General features: G+C 43.9%; 1 long non-coding RNA gene across 10 annotated transcripts in view; it reads left to right on the forward strand.

Annotated features, from left to right (window-relative positions):
* LOC307181428 overlaps positions 1–21,490 on the forward strand; it is a 914,212-nt gene that overhangs the window by 453,074 nt on the left and 439,648 nt on the right. The window contains exon 5 of one of the 10 annotated variants that reach the window (XR_013826755.1): positions 10,890–11,126. The exons of the other annotated variants lie outside the window; for them this stretch is intronic. This is a non-coding gene — a long non-coding RNA (uncharacterized lncRNA). Of the gene's footprint in view, positions 1–10,889; positions 11,127–21,490 lie in introns of those variants that run through there. 10 annotated transcript variants of the gene reach the window in all.

Consider the following 21,490-nt stretch of genomic DNA (forward strand, 5'->3'; position numbering starts at 1 on the left):
AGCCTTTCCAAACTTTGGGGTGGCTGTGTCTTTTTGATTTTAATTTCCCTAAGCTATAGGACCATAAGTGGCAGTGCCCTAGGCTCTGTTGCTTGGTTTTTTAGATGTTTCAGGAAACACCATACACTTCTCCCGAGTGTCTGTTGGCAATTTACATCCCGCCCATCAGCATAACAAGGCTCCCAGTTCTCCATGGCCTGTCCTGCCTTTCTGGATTTTACACTTTTTTCAGATGGCCCTTTTGACCGGGGGGAAGTGAGACTTCATTGTAGTGCAGATTTCCTTTGCAAGCTTGCTTGGTTGGCCAAAAAGGGCGTATGCGTTTTTTCCTGAATATATTCAGGAAAAAACGCATACGCCCTTTTTGGCCAAGTGCATCATTGTGGACGTTCTGCCTCTTTTCCTATGCTTTCAATGCAATTCCAGTCTACCTCCTGAAATCGGTTTCCTGCAATTCTGCCCCGCTTTCAAGTCCTCTTGGCAGCCTTACTTCAGTCTATTTTTGGACGATAGCTGTCATTTATAACTCTGCAGGTTTGTGAATTACAGTGCCCCTGAGCTCCTTTCTTCAACTCGCTTTCTTTTGAGCTGGCCGCAACACCGCAGTATGTCTTCAGGCCCTAATCTGGTTCTGGCACGGCACGCTGAGCCTTTGGTTAATTCCTCTTCCTGGTGGGAAATGAGAGTTAAATTTGCCCGTCCAGACACCTCCAGCTAGCCTCTCATTGGTTCTCGCTATTCCTGTTCATCTTCCGCAGAAATTGCAAACTGGGCCAAACAGGAGGTTAAAGGGACTGACTCTCCAAGTCGGGAGAGTGTTAGTAAAGCGTCTGGAATGTTGCACCCGAGTACCAGGGGAGGAAAACTGAGAGATATTTGAACATGTCTCCCGTTCACATGGTTGATCATACTCTGGGTTCCACATGCATGTTTTAGCTGAAGGAAGAATACCTTAAACCTGGGTAGTTAAAACCCGTGGAATGGGTACCATGCAATATGACTTCAAAGGGTCTTCATTTGCTCACGAACCTCTCCAATCCTATCACTGCTGCGTTTATGCCCCTGTACACATGCTTGCTTCTCTTTCGGAGACATAGCAATCCATAGGTTTTAAGATACTTACTAGTCAGGTACATTCTTAGGCGTTTAATATGCGGTGTTGAGTCCATTTCATTGAGCAACGAGTAGCTCTTGTCTATTCCATATTTGGCTTAAGGAACTTTATCTGTGCTCATTTCAATCTCTGGTTTTATGCAGCACCCCAACTCACCTTTACCCTTAAGCAAGCATAAGTTGGTTTTCTAAATTTGAGACCCTGTTCTGTTCTGTAATTCAGTTCCTGTGTAGCCAAGTTTCCATTCCGTGTATTACTGATATCTTACGATGTTTCTTTTTCTGTGTGACTTATTTCAGTTAGAATCATCATACCTGAATCCACTCATTGTGCTGCTAAGGGCCTGATGACACAGATTTCATTGCTGAGTGATATTGCTTTGTAAGTAAATACCACAACTTCTTTATCCATTTTTCACTTTCTGCGATGTTGAACTTGTACTGTAAACGAGGTTCTTGTAAACAGAGCCGTTCCAAACTTTGGGGTGGCTGTGTCTTTTTGCTTTTAATTTCCCTAAGCTATAGGACCATAAGTGGAAGTGCCCTAGATTCTGTTGCTTTGCTTTTTAGATGTTTCAGGAAACACCATACACTTCTCCCAAGTGTCTGTTGGCAATTTACATCCCGCCCATCAGCATAACAAGGCTCCCAGTTCTCCATGGCCTGTCCTGCCTTTCTGGATTTTACACTTTTTTCAGATGGCCCTTTTGACCGGGGGGAAGTGAGACTTCATTGTAGTGCAGATTTCCTTTGCAAGTTTGCTTCGTTGGCCAAAAAGGGCGTATGCGTTTTTTCCTGAATATATTCAGGAAAAAACGCATACGCCCTTTTTGACCAAGTGCATCATTGTGGACGTTCTGACTCTTTTCCTATGCTTTCAATGCAATTCCAGTCTACTTCCTCAAATCGGTTTCCTGCAATTCTGCCCCGCTTTCAAGTCCTCTCGGCAGCCTTACTTCAGTATATTTTTGGACGATAGCTGTCATTTATAACTCTGCAGGTTTGTGAATTACAGTGCCCCTGAGATCCATTGTTCAACTCGCTTTCTTGTGACCTGGCCGCAACACCGCAGGATGGCTTCAGGCCCTAATCTGGTTCCGGCACGGCACGCCGAGCCTTTGGTTAATTCCTCTTCCTGGTGGGAAATGAGAGTTAAATTTGCCCGTTCAGACACCTCCAGCTAGTCTCTCATTGGTTCTCGCTATTCCTGTTCATCTTCCGCAGAAATTGCAAACTGAGCCAAACAGGAGGTTTAAGGGACTGACTCTCCAAGTCGGGAGAGTGTTAGTAAAGCGTCTGGAATGTTGCAACCGAGTACCAGGGTACGAAAACTGAGACATATTTGAACACGTCTCCCGATCACATGGTTGATCATACTCTAGGTTCCACATGCATGTTTTAGCTGAAGGCAGAATACCTTAAACCTGGGTAGTTGAAACCCGTGGAATGGGTACCATGCAATATGACTTCAAAGGGTCTTCATTTGCTCACGAACCTCTCCAATCCTATCACTGCTGCGTTTATGCCCCTGTACACATGCTTGATTCTCTTTCGGAGACATAGCAATCCATAGGTTTTAAGATACTTACTAGTCAGGTACATTCTTAGGCGTTTAATATGCGGTGTTGAGTCCATTTCGTTGAGCAAGGAGTAGCTCTTGTCTATTCCATATTTGGCTTAAGGAACTTTATCTGTGCTCATTTCAATCTCTGGTTTTATGCAGCACCCCAACTCACCTTTACCCTTAAGCAAGCATAAGTTGGTTTTCTAAATTTGAGACCCTGTTCTGTTCTGTAATTCAGTTCCTGTGTAGCCAAGTTTCCATTCCGTGTATTACTGATATCTTATGATGTTTCTTTTTCAGTGTGACTTATTTCAGTTAGAATCATCGTACCTGAATCCACTCATTATGCTGCTACGGGCCTGATGACATAGATTTCATTGCTGAGTGATACTGCATTGTACGTAAGTACCACAAGTTCTTTATCCATTTTTCACTTTCTGTGATATTGAACTTGTACGGTAAACGAGGTTCTTGTAAACAGAGGCGTCCCAAACTTTGGGGTGGCTGTGTCTTTTTGATTTTAATTTCCCTAAGCTATAGGACCATAAGTGGAAGTGCCCTAGGTTCTGTTGCTTTGTTTTTTAGATGTTTCAGGAAACACCATACACTTCTCCCGAGTGTCTGTTGGCAATTTACATCCCGCCCATCAGCAGAACAAGGCTCCCAGTTCTCCATGGCCTGTCCTGCCTTTCTGGATTTTACACTTTTTTCAGATGGCCCTTTTGACCGGGGGGAAGTGAGACTTCATTGTAGTGCAGATTTCCTTTGCAAGTTTGCTTGGTTGGCCAAAAAGGGCGTATGCGTTTTTTCCTGAATATATTCAGGAAAAAACGCATACGCCCTTTTTGGCCAAGTGCATCATTGTGGACGTTCTGCCTCTTTTCCTATGCTTTCAATGCAATTCCAGTCTACCTCCTGAATTCGGTTTCCTGCAATTCTGCCCCGCTTTCAAGTCCTCTTGGCAGCCTTACTTCAGTCTATTTTTGGACGATAGCTGTCATTTATAACTCTGCAGGTTTGTGAATTACAGTGCCCCTGAGCTCCTTTCTTCAACTCGCTTTCTTGTGACCTGGCCGCAACACCGCAGGATGGCTTCAGGCCCTAATCTGGTTCCGGCACGGCATGCTGAGCCTTTGGTTAATTCCTCTTGCTGATGGGAAGTGAGAGTTAAATTTGCCCGTTCAGACACCTCCAGCTAGTCTCTCATTGGTTCTCGCTATTCCTGTTCATCTTCCGCAGAAATTGCAAACTGGGCCAAACAGGAGGTTAAAGGGACTGACTCTCCAAGTTGGGAGAGTGTTAGTAAAGCGTCTGGAATGTTGCACCCGAGTACCAGGGTACGAAAACTGAGACATATTTGAACATGTCCCCCGATCACATGGTTGATCATACTCTGGGTTCCACATGCATGTTTTAGCTGAAGGAAGAATACCTTAAACCTGGAGAGTTGAGACCCGTGTAATGGGTACCATGCAATATGACTTCAAAGGGTCTTCATTTCCTCACCGAACATCTACAATCCTATCACTGCTTCGTTTATGCCCCTGTACACATGCTTGATTCTCTTTCGGAGACATAGCAATCCATAGGTTTTAAGATACTTACTAGTCAGGTACATTCTTAGGCGTTTAATATGCGGTGTTGAGTCCATTTCGTTGAGCAAGGAGTAGCTCTTGTCTATTCCATATTTGGCTTAAGGAACTTTATCTGTGCTCATTTCAATCTCTGGTTTTATGCAGCACCCCAACTCACCTTTACCCTTAAGCAAGCATAAGTTGGTTTTCTAAATTTGAGACCCTGTTCTGTTCTGTAATTCAGTTCCTGTGTAGCCAAGTTTACATTCCGTGTATTAGTGATATCTTATGATGTTTCTTTTTCTGTGTGACTTATTTCAGTTAGAATCATCGTACCTGAATCCACTCATTATGCTGCTACGGGCCTGATGACATAGATTTCATTGCTGAGTGATACTGCATTGTACGTAAGTACCACAAGTTCTTTATCCATTTTTCACTTTCTGTGATATTGAACTTGTACGGTAAACGAGGTTCTTGTAAACGGAGGCGTCCCAAACTTTGGGGTGGCTGTGTCTTTTTGATTTTAATTTCCCTAAGCTATAGGACCATAAGTGGAAGTGCCCTAGGTTCTGTTGCTTTGTTTTTTAGATGTTTCAGGAAACACCATACACTTCTCCCGAGTGGTTGTTGGCAATTTACATCCCGCCCATCAGCATAACAATGCTCCCAGTTCTCCATGGCCTGTCCTGCCTTTCTGGATTTTATACTTTTTTCAGATGGCCCTTTTGACCGGGGGGAAGTGAGACTTCATTGTAGTGCAGATTTCCTTTGCAAGCTTGCTTGGTTGGCCAAAAAGGGCGTATGCGTTTTTTCCTGAATATATTCAGGAAAAAACGCATACGCCCTTTTTGGCCAAGTGCATCATTGTGGACGTTCTGCCTCTTTTCCTATGCTTTCAATGCAATTCCAGTCTACCTCCTGAAATTGGTTTCCTGCAATTCTGCCCCGCTTTCAAGTCCTCTTGGCAGCCTTACTTCAGTCTATTTTTGGATGATAGCTGTCATTTATAACTCTGCAGGTTTGTGAATTACAGTGCCCCTGAGCTCCTTTCTTCAACTCGCTTTCTTGTGACCTGGCCGCAACACCGCAGGATGGCTTCAGGCCCTAATCTGGTTCTGGCATGGCACGCTGAGCCTTTGGTTAATTCCTCTTCCTGGTAGGAAATGAGAGTTAAATTTGCCCGTGCAGACACCTCCAGCTAGTCTCCATTGGTTCTCGCTATTCCTGTTCATCTTCCGCAGAAATTGCAAACTGGGCCAAACAGGAGGTTAAAGGCGCTGACTCTCCAAGTGGGGAGAGTGTTAGTAAAGCGTCTGGAATGTTGCACCCGAGTACCAGGGTACGAAAACTGAGACATATTTGAACACGTCTCCCGTTCACATGGTTGATCATACTCTGGGTTCCACATGCATGTTTTAGCTGAAGGAAGAATACCTTAAACCTGGAGAGTTGAGACCCGTGGAATGGGTACCATGCAATATGACTTCAAAGGGTCTTCATTTGCTCACCGAACCTCTCCAATCCTATCACTGCTGCGTTTATGCCCCTGTACACATGCTTGATTCTCTTTTGGAGACATAGCAATCCATAGGTTTTACGATACTTACTAGTCAGGTACATTCTTAGGCGTTTAATATGCGGTGTTGAGTCCATTTCGTTGAGCAAGGAGTAGCTCTTGTCTATTCCATATTTGACTTAAGGAACTTTATCTGTGCTCATTTCAATCTCTGGTTTTATGCAGCACCCCAACTCACCTTTACCCTTAAGCAAGCATAAGTTGGTTTTCTAAATTTGAGACCCTGTTCTGTTCTGTAATTCAGTTCCTGTGTAGCCAAGTTTCCATTCCATGTATTACTGATATCTTATGATGTTTCTTTTGCTGTGTGACTTATTTCAGTTAGAATCATCATACCTGAATCCACTCATTGTGCTGCTAAGGGCCTGATGACACAGATTTCATTGCTGAGTGATATTGCTTTGTAAGTAAATACCACAACTTCTTTATCCATTTTTCACTTTCTGCGATGTTGAACTTGTACTGTAAACGAGGTTCTTGTAAACAGAGGCATCCCAAACTTTGGGGTGGCTGTGTCTTTTTCATTTTAATTTCCCTAAGCTATAGGACCATAAGTGGCAGTGCCCTAGGCTCTGTTGCTTAGTTTTTTAGATGTTTCAGGAAACACCATACACTTCTCCGGAGTGTCTGTTGGCAATTTACATCCCGCACATCAGCATAACAAGGCTCCCAGTTCTCCATGGCCTGTCCTGCCTTTCTGGATTTTACACTTTTTTCAGATGGCCCTTTTGACCGGGGGGAAGTGAGACTTCATTGTAGTGCAGATTTCCTTTGCAAGCTTGCTTGGTTGGCCAAAAAGGGCGTATGCGTTTTTTCCTGAATATATTCAGGAAAAAACGCATACGCCCTTTTTGGCCAAGTGCATCATTGTGGACGTTCTGCCTCTTTTCCTATGCTTTCAATGCAATTCCAGTCTACCTCCTGAAATCGGTTTCCTGCAATTCTGCCCTGCTTTCAAGTCCTCCTGGCAACCTTACCTCAGTATATTTTTGGACGATAGCTGTCATTTATAACTCTGCAGGTTTGTGAATTACAGTGCCCCTGAGCTCCTTTCTTCAACTCGCTTTCTTTTGAGCTGGCCGCAACACCGCAGGATGGCTTCAGGCCCTAATCTGGTTCCGGCACAGCACGCTGAGCCTTTGGTTAATTCCTCTTCCTGGTGGGAAATGAGAGTTAAATTTGCCCGTCCAGACACCTCCAGCTAGCCTCTCATTTGTTCTCGCTATTCCTGTTCATCTTCCGCAGAAATTGCAAACTGGGCCAAACAGGAGGTTAAAGGGACTGACTCTCCAAGTCGGGAGAGTGTTAGTAAAGCATCTCTAATGTTGCACCCGAGTACCAGGGGAGGAAAACTGAGACATATTTGAACACGTCTCCCGTTCACATGGTTGATCATACTCTGGGTTCCACATGCATGTTTTAACTGAAGGAAGAATACCTTAAACCTGGGTAGTTGAAACCCGTGGAATGGGTACCATGCAATATGACTTCAAAGGGTCTTCATTTGCTCACGAACCTCTCCAATCCTATCACTGCTGCATTTATGCCCCTGTACACATGCTTGATTCTCTTTCAGAGACATAGCAATCCATAGGTTTTAAGATACTTACTAGTCAGGTATATTCTTAGGCGTTTAATATGGGGTGTTGAGTCCATTTCGTTGAGCAAGGAGTAGCTCTTGTCTATTCCATATTTGGCTTAAGGAACTTTATCTGTGCTCATTTCAATCTCTGGTTTTATGCAGCACCCCAACTCACCTTTCCCCTTAAGCAAGCATAAGTTGGTTTTCTAAATTTGAGACCCTGTTCTGTTCTGTAATTCAGTTCCTGTGTAGCCAAGTTTACATTCCGTGTATTAGTGATATCTTATGATGTTTCTTTTTCTGTGTGACTTATTTCAGTTAGAATCATCATACCTGAATCCACTCATTGTGGTGCTAAGGGCCTGATGACACAGATTTCATTGCTGAGTGATATTGCTTTGTAAGTAAATACCACAATTTCTTTATCCATTTTTCACTTTCTGCGATGTTGAACTTGTACTGTAAACGAGGTTCTTGTAAACAGAGCCGTTCGAAACTTTGGAGTGCCTGTGTCTTTTTGATTTTAATTTCCCTAAGCTATAGGACCTTAAGTGGAAGTGCCCTAGGTTCTGTTGCTTTGTTTTTTAGATGTTTCAGGAAACACCATACACTTCTCCCCAGTGATTGTTGGCAATTTACATCCCGCCCATCAGCATAACAAGGCTCCCAGTTCTCCATGGCCTGTCCTGCCTTTCTGGATTTTACACTTTTTTCAGATGGCCCTTTTGACCGGGGAGAAGTGAGACTTCATTGTAGTGCAGATTTCCTTTGCAAGCTTGCTTGGTTGGCCAAAAAGGGCGTATGCGTTTTTTCCTGAATATATTCAGGAAAAAACGCATACGCCCTTTTTGGCCAAGTGCATCATTGTGGACGTTCTGCCTCTTTTCCTATGCTTTCAATGCAATTCCAGTCTACCTCCTGAAATCGGTTTCCTGCAATTCTGCCCCGCTTTCAAGTCCTCTTGGCAGCCTTACTTCAGTCTATTTTTGGACGATAGCTGTCATTTGTAACTCTGCAGGTTTGTGAATTACAGTGCCCCTGAGCTCCTTTCTTCAACTCGCTTTCTTTTGAGCTGGCCGCAACACCGCAGGATGGCTTCAGGCCCTAATCTGGTTCTGGCACGGCACGCTGAGCCTTTGGTTAATTCCTCTTCCTGGTGGGAAATGAGAGTTAAATTTGCCCGTCCAGACACCTCCAGCTAGCCTCTCATTGGTTCTCGCTATTCCTGTTCATCTTCCGCAGAAATTGGAAACTGGGCCAAACAGGAGGTTAAAGGGACTGACTCTCCAAGTCGGGAGAGTGTTAGTAAAGCATCTCTAATGTTGCACCCGAGTACCAGGGGAGGAAAACTGAGACATATTTGAACACGTCTCCCGTTCACATGGTTGATCATACTCTGGGTTCCACATGCATGTTTTAGCTGAAGGAAGAATACCTTAAACCTGGGTAGTTGAAACCCGTGGAATGGGTACCATGCAATATGACTTCAAAGGGTCTTCATTTGCTCACCGAACCTCTCCAATCCTATCACTGCTGCGTTTATGCCCCTATACACATGCTGGATTCTCTTTTGGAGGCATAGCAATCCATAGGTTTTAAGACACTTACTAGTCAGGTACATTCTTAGGCGTTTAATATGCGGTGTTGAGTCCATTTCGTTGAGCAAGGAGTAGCTCTTGTCTATTCCATATTTTGCTTAAGGAACTTTATCTGTGCTCATTTCAATCTCTGGTTTTATGCAGCACCCCAACTCACCTTTACCCTTAAGCAAGCATAAGTTGGTTTTCTAAATTTGAGACCCTGTTCTGTTCTGAAATTCAGTTCCTGTGTAGCCAAGTTTCCATTCCGTGTATTACTGATATCTTATAATGTTTCTTTTTCTGTGTGACTTATTTCAGTTAGAATCATCATACCTGAATCCACTCATTGTGCTGCTAAGGGCCTGATGACACAGATTTCATTGCTGAGTGATATTGCTATGTAAGTAAATACCACAACTTTTTTATCCATTTTTCACTTTCTGTGATGTTGAACTTGTACTGTAAACGAGGTTCTTGTAAACAGAGCCGTTCCAAACTTTGGGGTGGCTGTGTCTTTTTGATTTTAAATTGCCTAAGCTATAGGACCATAAGTGGAAGTGCCCTAGGCTCTGTTGCTTTGTTTTTTAGATGTTTCAGGAAACACCATACACTTCTCCCGAGTGGTTGTTGGCAATTTACATCCCGACCTTCAGCATAATAAGGCTCCCAGTTCTCCATGGCCTGTCCTGCCTTTCTGGATTTTACACTTTTTTCAGATGGCCCTTTTGACCAGGGAGAAGTGAGACTTCATTGTAGTGCAGATTTCCTTTGCAAGCTTGCTTGGTTGGCCAAAAAGGGCGTATGCGTTTTTTCCTGAATATATTCAGGAAAAAACGCATACGCCCTTTTTGGCCAAGTGCATCATTGTGGACGTTCTGCCTCTTTTCCTATGCTTTCAATGCAATTCCAGTCTACCTCCTGAAATCGGTTTCCTGCAATTCTGCCCCGCTTTCAAGTCCTCTTGGCAGCCTTACTTCAGTCTATTTTTGGACGATAGCTGTCATTTGTAACTCTGCAGGTTTGTGAATTACAGTGCCCCTGAGCTCCTTTCTTCAACTCGCTTTCTTTGAGCTGGCCGCAACACCGCAGGATGTCTTCAGGCCCTAATCTGGTTCTGGTACGGCATGCTGCGCCTTTGGTTATTTCCTCTTCCTGGTGGGAAATGAGAGTTAAATTTGCCCGTCCAGACACCTCCAGCTAGCCTATCATTAGTTCTCGCTATTCCTGTTCATCTTCCGCAGAAATTGCAAACTGGGCCAAACAGGAGGTTAAAGGCGCTGACTCTCCATGTGGGGAGAGTGTTAGTAAAGCGTCTGGAATGTTGCACCCGAGTACCAGGGTACGAAAACTGAGACATATTTGAACACGTCTCCCAATCACATGGTTGATCATACTCTGGGTTCCACATGCATGTTTTAGCTGAAGGAAGAATACCTAAAACCTGGGTAGTTGAAAACCGTGGAATGGGTACCATGCAATATGACTTCAAAGGGTCTTCATTTGCTCACCAAACCTCTCCAATCCTACCACTGCTGCGTTTATGCCCCTGTACACATGCTTGATTCTCTTTTGGAGACATAGCAATCCATAGGTTTTACGATACTTACTAGTCAGGTACATTCTTAGGCGTTTAATATGCGGTGTTGAGTCCATTTCATTGAGCAACGAGTAGCTCTTGTCTATTCCATATTTGGCTTAAGGAACTTTATCTGTGCTCATTTCAATCTCTGGATTTATGCAGCACCCCAACTCACCTTTACCCTTAAGCAAGCATAAGTTGTTTTTCTAAATTTGAGACCCTTTTCTGTTCTGTAATTCAGTTCCTGTGTAGCCAAGTTTCCATTCCGTGTATTACTGATATCTTATGATGTTTCTTTTTCTGTGTGACTTATTTCAGTTAGCATCATCATACCTGAATCCACTCATTGTGCTGCTAAGGGCCTGATGACACAGATTTCATTGTTGAGTGATATTGCTTTGTAAGTAAATACCACAACTTCTTTATCCATTTTTCACTTTCTGCGATGTTGAACTTTTACTGTAAACGAGGTTCTTGTAAACGGAGCCGTTCCAAACTTTGGGGTGGCTGTGTCTTTTTGATTTTAATTTCCCTAAGCTATAGGACCATAAGTGGAAGTGCCCTAGGTTCTGTTGCTTTGTTTTTTAGATGTTTCAGGAAACACCATACACTTCTCCCGAGTGGTTTTTGGCAATTTACATCCCGCCCATCAGCATAACAAGGCTCCCAGTTCTCCATGGCCTGTCCTGCCTTTCTGGATTTTACACTTTTTTCAGATGGCCCTTTTGACCGGGGGGAAGTGAGACTTCATTGTAGTGCAGATTTCCTTTGCAAGCTTGCTTGGTTGGCCAAAAAGTGCGTATGCGTTTTTTCCTGAATTTATTCAGGAAAAAACGCATACGCCCTTTTTGGCCAAGTGCATCATTGTGGACGTTCTGCCTCTTTTCCTATGGTTGAAATGCAATTCCAGTCTACCTCCTGAAATCGGTTTCCTGCAATTCTGCCCCGCTTTCAAGTCCTCTTGGCAGCCTTACTTCAGTATATTTTTGGACGATAGCTGTCATTTATAACTCTGCAGGTTTGTGAATTACAGTGCCCCTGAGCTCCTTTCTTCAACTCGCTTTCTTTGAGCTGGCCGCAACACCGCAGGATGTCTTCAGGCCCTAATCTGGTTCTGGTACGGCACGCTGCGCCTTTGGTTATTTCCTCTTCCTGGTGGGAAATGAGAGTTAAATTTGCCCGTCCAGACACCTCCAGCTAGCCTATCATTGGTTCTCGCTATTCCTGTTCATCTTCCGCAGAAATTGCAAACTGGGCCAAACAGGAGGTTAAAGGCGCTGACTCTCCATGTGGGAAGAGTGTTAGTAAAGCGTCTGGAATGTTGCACCCGAGTACCAGGGTACGAAAACTGAGACATATTTGAACACGTCTCCCAATCACATGGTTGATCATACTCTGGGTTCCACATGCATGTTTTAGCTGAAGGAAGAATACCTAAAACCTGGGTAGTTGAAACCCGTGGAATGGGTACCATGCAATATGACTTCAAAGGGTCTTCATTTGCTCACCAAACCTCTCCAATCCTATCACTGCTGCGTTTATGCCCCTGTACACATGCTTGATTCTCTTTCGGAGACATAGCAATCCATAGGTTTTAAGATACTTACTAGTCAGGTACATTCTTAGGAGTTTAATATGCGGTGTTGAGTCCATTTCGTTGAGCAAGGAGTAGCTCTTGTCTATTCCATATTTGGCTTAAGGAACTTTATCTGTGCTCATTTCAATCTCTGGTTTTATGCAGCGCCCCAACTCACCTTTCCCCTTAAGCAAGCATAAGTTGGTTTTCTAAATTTGAGACCCTGTTCTGTTCTGTAATTCAGTTCCTGTGTAGCCAAGTTTACATTCCGTGTATTACTGATATCTTATGATGTTTCTTTTTCTGTGTGACTTATTTCAGTTAGAATCATCATACCTGAATCCACTCATTATGCTGCTAAGGGCCTAATGACACAGATTACATTGCTGAGTGATATTGCTTTGTAAGTAAATACCACAACTTCTTTATCCATTTTTCACTTTCTGCGATGTTGAACTTGTAGTGTAAACGAGGTTCTTCTAAACAGAGCCGTTCGAAACTTTGGGGAGGCTGTGTCTTTTTGATTTTAATTTCCCTAAACTATAGGACCATAAGTGGAAGTGCCCTAGGCTCTGTTGCTTTGTTTTTTAGATGTTTCAGGAAACACCATACACTTCTCCTGAGTGTCTGTTGGCAATTTACATCCCGCCCATCAGCATAACAAGGCTCCCAGTTCTCCATGGCCTGTCCTGCCTTTCTGGATTTTACACTTTTTTCAGATGGCCCTTTTGACCGGGGAGAAGTGAGACTTCATTGTAGTGCAGATTTCCTTTGCAAGTTTGCTTGGTTGGCCAAAAAGGGCGTATGCGTTTTTTTCTGAATATATTCAGGAAAATACGCATACGCCCTTTCTGGCCAAGTGCATCATTGTGGACGTTCGGCCTCTTTTCCTATGCTTTCAATGCAATTCCAGTCTACCTCCTGAAATCGGTTTCCTGCAATTCTGCCCCGCTTTCAAGTCCTCTTGGCAGCCTTACTTCAGTCTATTTTTGGACAATAGCTGTCATTTATAACTCTGCAGGTTTGTGAATTACAGTGCCCCTGAGCTCCTTTCTTCAACTCGCTTTCTTGTGACCTGGCCGCAACACCGCAGGATGTCTTCAGGCCCTAATCTGGTTCTGGCTCGGCATGCTGAGCCTTTGGTTAATTCCTCTTCCTTGTGGGAAATGAGAGTTAAATTTGCCCATCCAGACACCTCCAGCTAGTCTCTCATTGGTTCTCGCTATTCCTGTTCATCTTCCACAGAAATTGCAAACTGGGCCAAACAGGAGGTTAAAGGGACTGACTCTCCAAGTGGGGAGAGTGTTAGTAAAGCGTCTGGAATGTTGCACCCGAGTACCAGGGTAGGAAAACTGAGACATATTTGAACACGTCTCCCGATCACATGGTTGATCATACTCTAGGTTCCACATGCATGTTTTAGCTGAAGGAAGAATACCTTAAACCTGGGTAGTTGAAACCCCTGGAATGGGTACCATGCAATATGACTTCAAAGGGTCTTCATTTGCTCACCGAAGCTCTCCAATCCTATCACTGCTGCGTTTATGCCCCTGTACACATGCTTGATTCTCTTTCGGAGACATAGCAATCCATAGGTTTTAAGATACTTACTAGTCAGGTACATTCTTAGGCGTTTAATATGCGGTGTTGAGTCCATTTCGTTGAGCAAGGAGTAGCTCTTGTCTATTCCATATTTGGCTTAAGGAGCTTTATCTGTGCTCATTTCAATCTCTAGTTTTATGCAGCACCCCAACTCACCTTTACCCTTAAGCAAGCATAAGTTGGTTTTCTAAATTTGAGACCCTGTTCTGTTCTGTAATTCAGTTCCTGTGTAGCCAAGTTTCCATTCCGTGTATTACTGATATCTTATGATGTTTCTTTTTCTGTGTGACTTATTTCAGTTAGAATCATCATACCTGAATCCACTCATTATGCTGTTACGGGCCTAATGACATAGATTTCATTGCTGAGTGATACTGCATTGTACGTAAGTACCACAAGTTCTTTATCCATTTTTCACTTTCTGTGATATTGAACTTGTACAGTAAACGAGGTTCTTGTAAACGGAGGCGTCCCAAACATTGGGGTGGCTGTGTCTTTTTTATTTTAATTTCCCTAAGCTATAGGACCATAAGTGGAAGTGCCCTAGGCTCTGTTGCTTTGTTTTTTAGATGTTTCAGGAAACACCATACACTTCTCCCGAGTGGTTGTTGGCAATTTACATCCCGCCCTTCAGCATAACAAGGCTCCCAGTTCTCCATGGCCTGTCCTGCCTTTCTGGATTTTACACTTTTTTCAGATGGCCCTTTTGACCGGGGAGAAGTGAGACTTCATTGTAGTGCAGATTTCCTTTGCAAGCTTGCTTGGTTGGCCAAAAAGGGCGTATGCGTTTTTTCCTGAATATATTCAGGAAAAAACGCCTACGCCCTTTTTGGCCAAGTGCATCATTGTGGACGTTCTGCCTCTTTTCCTATGCTTGAAATGCAATTCCAGTCTACCTCCTGAAATCGGTTTCCTGCAATTCTGCCCCGCTTTCAAGTCCTCTTGGCAGCCTTACTTCAGTATATTTTTGGACGATAGCTGTCATTTATAACTCTGCAAGTTTGTGAATTACAGTGCCCCTGAGCTCCTTTCTTCAACTCGCTTTCTTGTGACCTGGCCGTAACACCGCAGGATGGCTTCAGGCCCTAATCTGGTTCCAGTCCGGCATGCTGAGCCTTTGGTTAATTCCTCTTCCTGGTGGGAAATGAGAGTTAAATTTGCCTGTCCAGAAACCTCCAGCTAGCCTCTCATTGGTTCTCGCTATTCCTGTTCATCTTCCGCAGAAATTGCAAACTGGGCCAAACAGGAGGTTAAAGGGACTGACTCTCCAACTCGGGGGAGTGTTAGTAAAGCGTCTGGAATGTTGCACCCGAGTACCAGGGGAGGAAAACTGAGACATATTTGAACACGACTCCCGTTCACATGGTTGATCATACTCTGGGTTCCACATGCATGTTTTAGCTGAAGGAAGAATACCTTAGACCTGGAGAGTTGAGACCCGTGTAATGGGTACCATGCAATATGACTTCAAAGGGTCTTCATTTGCTCACCGAACCTCTCCAATCCTATCACTGCTGCGTTTATGCCCCTGTACACACGCTTGATTCTCTTTTGGAGACATAGCAATCCATAGGTTTTAAGATACTTACTAGTCAGGTACATTCTTAGGCGTTTAATATGGGGTTTTGAGTCCATTTCGTTGAGCAAGGAGTAGCTCTTGTCTATTACATATTTGGCTTAAGGAACATTATCTGTGCTCATTTCAATCTCTGGTTTTATGCAGCACCCCAACTCACCTTTCCCCTTAAGCAAGCATAAGTTGGTTTTCTAAATTTGAGACCCTGTTCTGTTCTGTAATTCAGTTCCTGTGTAGCCAAGTTTCCATTCCGTGTATTACTGATATCTTATGATGTTTCTTTTTCTGTGTGACTTATTTCAGTTAGAATCATCATACCTGAATCCACTCATTGTGCTGTTAAGGGCCTGATGACACAGATTTCATTGCTGAGTGATATTGCTTTGTAAGTAAATACCACAACTTCTTTATCCATTCTTCACTTTCTGCGATGTTGAACTTGTACTGTAAACGAGGTTCTTGTAAACAGAGCCGTTCCAAACTTTGGGGTGGCTGTGTCTTTTTGATTTTAATTTCCCTAAGCTATAGGACCATAAGTGGAAGTGCCCTAGGCTCTGTTGCTTTGTTTTTTAGATGTTTCAGGAAACACCATACACTTCTCCGGAGTGGTTGTTGGCAATTTACATCCCGCCCTTCAGCATAACAAGGCTCCCAGTTCTCCATGGCCTGTCCTGCCTTTCTGGATTTTACACTTTTTTCAGATGGCCCTTTTGACCGGGGGGAAGTGAGACTTCATTGTAGTGCAGATTTCCTTTGCAAGCTTGCTTGGTTGGCCAAAAAGGGCGTATGCGTTTTTTCCTGAATATATTCAGGAAAAAACACATACGCCCTTTTTGGCCAAGTGCATCATTGTGGACGTTCTGCCTCTTTTCCTATGCTTTCAATGCAATTCCAGTCTACCTCCTGAAATCGGTTTCCTGCAATTCTGCCCCGCTTTCAAGTCCTCTTGGCAGCCTTACTTCAGTCTATTTTTGGACGATAGCTGTCATTTATAACTCTGCAGGTTTGTGAATTACAGTGCCCCTGAGCTCCTTTCTTCAACTTGTTTCTTGTGACCTGTCCGCAACACCGCAGGATGGCTTCAGGCCCTAATCTGGTTGCGGCACGGCACGCTGAGCCTTTGGTTATTTCCTCTTCCTGGTGGGAAATGAGAGTTAAATTTGCCCGTCCAGACACCTCCAGCTAGTCTCCATTGGTTCTCGCTATTCCTGTTCATCTTCCGCAGAAACTGCAAACTGGGCCAAACAGGAGGTTAAAGGGACTGACTCTCCAAGTCGGGATAGGGTTAGTAAAGCGTCTGGAATGTTGCACCCGAGTACCAGGGTACGAAAACTGAGACATATTTGAACACGTCTCCCGATCACATGGTTGATCATACTCTGTGTTCCACATGCATGTTTTAGCTGAAGGAAGAATACCTTAAACCTGGAGAGTTGAGACCCGTGTAATGGGTACCATGCAATATGACTTCAAAGGGTCTTCATTTGCTCACCGAACCTCTCCAATCCTATCACTGCTGCGTTTATGCCCCTGTACACATGCTTGATTCTCTTTCGGAGACATAGCAATCCATAGGTTTTAAGATACTTACTAGTCAGGTACATTCTTAGGCGTTTAATATGCGGTGTTGAGTCCATTTTGTTGAGCAAGGAGTAGCTCTTGTCTATTCCATATTTGGCTTAAGGAACTTTATCTGTGCTCATTTCAATCTCTGGTTTTATGCAGCACCCCAACTCACCTTTCCCCTTAAGCAAGCATAAGTTGGTTTTCTAAATTTGAGACCCTGTTCTGTTCTGTAATTCAGTTCCTGTGTACCCATGTTTCCATTCCGTGTATTACTGATATCTTATGATGTTTCTTTTTCTGTGTGACTTATTTCAGTTAGAATCATCATACCTGAATCCACTCATTGTGCTGCTAAGGGCCTGATGACACAGATTTCATTGCTGAGTGATATTGCTTTGTAAGTAAATACCACAACTTCTTTATCCATTTTTCACTTTCTGCGACGTTGAACTTGTACTGTAAACGAGGTTCTTGTAAACAAAGCCGTTCGAAACTTTGGGGTGGCTGTGTCTTTTTGATTTTAATTTCCCTAAGCTATAGGACCATAAGTGGAAGTGCCCTAGGCTCTGTTGCTTTGTTTTTTAGATGTTTCAGGAAACACCATACACTTCTCCCGAGTGTCTGTTGGCAATTTACATCCCGCCCTTCAGCATAACAAGGCTCCCAGTTCTCCATGGCCTGTCCTGCCTTTCTGGATTTTACACTTTTTTCAGATGGCCCTTTTGACCGGGGGGAAGTGAGACTTCATTGTAGTGCAGATTTCCTTTGCAAGCTTGCTTGGTTGGCCAAAAAGGGCGTATGCGTTTTTTCCTGAATATATTCAGGAAAAAACACATACGCCCTTTTTGGCCAAGTGCATCATTGTGGACGTTCTGCCTCTTTTCCTATGCTTTCAATGCAATTCCAGTCTACCTCCTGAAATCGGTTTCCTGCAATTCTGCCCCGCTTTCAAGTCCTCTTGGCAGCCTTACTTCAGTCTATTTTTGGACGATAGCTGTCATTTATAACTCTGCAGGTTTGTGAATTACAGTGCCCCTGAGCTCCTTTCTTCAACTTGTTTCTTGTGACCTGTCCGCAACACCGCAGGATGGCTTCAGGCCCTAATCTGGTTGCGGCACGGCACGCTGAGCCTTTGGTTATTTCCTCTTCCTGGTGGGAAATGAGAGTTAAATTTGCCCGTCCAGACACCTCCAGCTAGTCTCCATTGGTTCTCGCTATTCCTGTTCATCTTCCGCAGAAACTGCAAACTGGGCCAAACAGGAGGTTAAAGGGACTGACTCTCCAAGTCGGGAGAGGGTTAGTAAAGCATCTGGAATGTTGCACCCGAGTACCAGGGTACGAAAACTGAGACATATTTGAACACGTCTCCCGATCACATGGTTGATCATACTCTGTGTTCCACATGCATGTTTTAGCTGAAGGAAGAATACCTTAAACCTGGAGAGTTGAGACCCGTGTAATGGGTACCATGCAATATGACTTCAAAGGGTCTTCATTTGCTCACCGAACCTCTCCAATCCTATCACTGCTGCGTTTATGCCCCTGTACACATGCTTGATTCTCTTTCGGAGACATAGCAATCCATAGGTTTTAAGATACTTACTAGTCAGGTACATTCTTAGGCGTTTAATATGCGGTGTTGAGTCCATTTTGTTGAGCAAGGAGTAGCTCTTGTCTATTCCATATTTGGCTTAAGGAACTTTATCTGTGCTCATTTCAATCTCTGGTTTTATGCAGCACCCCAACTCACCTTTCCCCTTAAGCAAGCATAAGTTGGTTTTCTAAATTTGAGACCCTGTTCTGTTCTGTAATTCAGTTCCTGTGTACCCATGTTTCCATTCCGTGTATTACTGATATCTTATGATGTTTCTTTTTCTGTGTGACTTATTTCAGTTAGAATCATCATACCTGAATCCACTCATTGTGCTGCTAAGGGCCTGATGACACAGATTTCATTGCTGAGTGATATTGCTTTGTAAGTAAATACCACAACTTCTTTATCCATTTTTCACTTTCTGCGACGTCGAACTTGTACTGTAAACGAGGTTCTTGTAAACAAAGCCGTTCGAAACTTTGGGGTGGCTGTGTCTTTTTGATTTTAATTTCCCTAAGCTATAGGACCATAAGTGGAAGTGCCCTAGGTTCTGTTGCTTTGTTTTTTAGATGTTTCAGGAAACACCATACACTTCTCCCGAGTGTCTGTTGGCAATTTACATCCCGCCCTTCAGCATCACAAGGCTCCCAGTTCTCCATGGCCTGTCCTGCCTTTCTGGATTTTACACTTTTTTCAGATGGCCCTTTTGACCGGGGGGAAGTGAGACTTCATTGTAGTGCAGATTTCCTTTGCAAGCTTGCTTGGTTGGCCAAAAAGGGCGTATGCGTTTTTTCCTGAATATATTCAGGAAAAAACGCATACGCCCTTTTTGGCCAAGTGCATCATTGTGGACGTTCTGCCTCTTTTCCTATGCTTTCAATGCAATTCCAGTCTACCTCCTGAAATCGGTTTCCTGCAATTCTGCCCCGCTTTCAAGTCCTCTTGGCAGCCTTACTTCAGTCTATTTTTGGACGATAGCTGTCATTTATAACTCTGCAGGTTTGTGAATTACAGTGCCCCTGAGCTCCTTTCTTCAACTTGTTTCTTGTGACCTGGCCGCAACACCGCAGGATGGCTTCAGGCCCTAATCTGGTTGCGGCACGGCACGCTGAGCCTTTGGTTATTTCCTCTTCCTGGTGGGAAATGAGAGTTAAATTTGCCCGTCCAGACACCTCCAGCTAGTCTCCATTGGTTCTCGCTATTCCTGTTCATCTTCCGCAGAAACTGCAAACTGGGCCAAACAGGAGGTTAAAGGGACTGACTCTCCAAGTCGGGAGAGGGTTAGTAAAGCGTCTGGAATGTTGCACCCGAGTACCAGGTACGAAAACTGAGACATATTTGAACACGTCTCCCGATCACATGGTTGATCATACTCTAGGTTCCACATGCATGTTTTAGCTGAAGGAAGAATACCTTAAACCTGGGTAGTTGAAACCCGTGGAATGGGTACCATGCAATATGACTTCAAAGGGTCTTCATTTGCTCACCGAACCTCTCCAATCCTATCACTGCTGCGTTTATGCCCCTGTACACATGCTTGATTCTCTTTCGGAGACATAGCAATCCATAGGTTTTAAGATACTTACTAGTCAGGTACATTCTTAGGCGTTTAATATGCGGTGTTGAGTCCATTTCGTTGAGCAAGGAGTAGCTCTTGTCTATTCCATATTTGGCTTAAGGAACTTTATCTGTGCTCATTTCAATCTCTGGTTTTATGCAGCACCCCAACTCACCTTTCCCCTTAAGCAAGCATAAGTTGGTTTTCTAAATTTGAGACCCTGTTCTGTTCTGTAATTCAGTTCCTGTGTAGCCAAGTTTCCATTCCGTGTATTACTGATATCTTATGATGTTTCTTTTTCTGTGTGACTTATTTCAGTTAGAATCATCATACCTGAATCCACTCATTGTGCTGCTAAGGGCCTGATGACACAGATTTCATTGCTGAGTGATATTGCTTTGTAAGTAAATACCACAACTTCTTTATCCATTTTTCACTTTCTGCGATGTTGAACTTGTACTGTAAACGAGGTTCTTGTAAACAGAGCCGTTCCAAACTTTGGGGTGGCTGTGTCTTTTTGATTTTAAATTGCCTAATCTATAGGACCGTAAGTGGAAGTGCCCTAGGCTCTGTTGCTTTGTTTTTTAGATGTTTCAGGAAACACCATACACTTCTCCGGAGTGGTTGTTGGCAATTTACATCCCGCCCTTCAGCATAACAAGGCTCCCAGTTCTCCATGGCCTGTCCTGCCTTTCTGGATTTTACACTTTTTTCAGATGGCCCTTTTGACCGGGGAGAAGTGAGACTTCATTGTAGTGCAGATTCCCTTTGCAAGCTTGCTTGGTTGGCCAAAAAGGGCGTATGCGTTTTTTCCTGAATATATTCAGGAAAAAACGCATACGCCCTTTTTGGCCAAGTGCATCATTGTGGACGTTCTGCCTCTTTTCCTATGCTTTCAATGCAATTCCAGTCTACCTCCTGAAATCGGTTTCCTGCAATTCTGCCCCGCTTTCAAGTCCTCTTGGCAGCCTTACTTCAGTCTATTTTTGGACGATAGCTGTCATTTATAACTCTGCAGGTTTGTGAATTACAGTGCCCCTGAGCTCCTTTCTTCAACTTGTTTCTTGTGACCTGGCCGCAACACCGCAGGATGGCTTCAGGCCCTAATCTGGTTCCGGCACGGCACGCTGAGCCTTTGGTTATTTCCTCTTCCTGGTGGGAAATGAGAGTTAAATTTGCCCGTCCAGACACCTCCAGCTAGTCTCCATTGGTTCTCGCTATTCCTGTTCATCTTCCGCAGAAACTGCAAACTGGGCCAAACAGGAGGTTAAAGGGACTGACTCTCCAAGTCGGGAGAGGGTTAGTAAAGCGTCTGGAATGTTGCACCCGAGTACCAGGGTACGAAAACTGAGACATATTTGAACACGTCTCCCGATCACATGGTTGATCATACTCTGTGTTCCACATGCATGTTTTAGCTGAAGGAAGAATACCTTAAACCTGGAGA

The sequence above is a fragment of the Stenella coeruleoalba genome (genome assembly GCF_951394435.1).
Source record: "Stenella coeruleoalba genome assembly, contig: scaffold_102, whole genome shotgun sequence".
In the NCBI taxonomy this organism is placed as follows: Eukaryota; Metazoa; Chordata; class Mammalia; order Artiodactyla; family Delphinidae; genus Stenella; species Stenella coeruleoalba.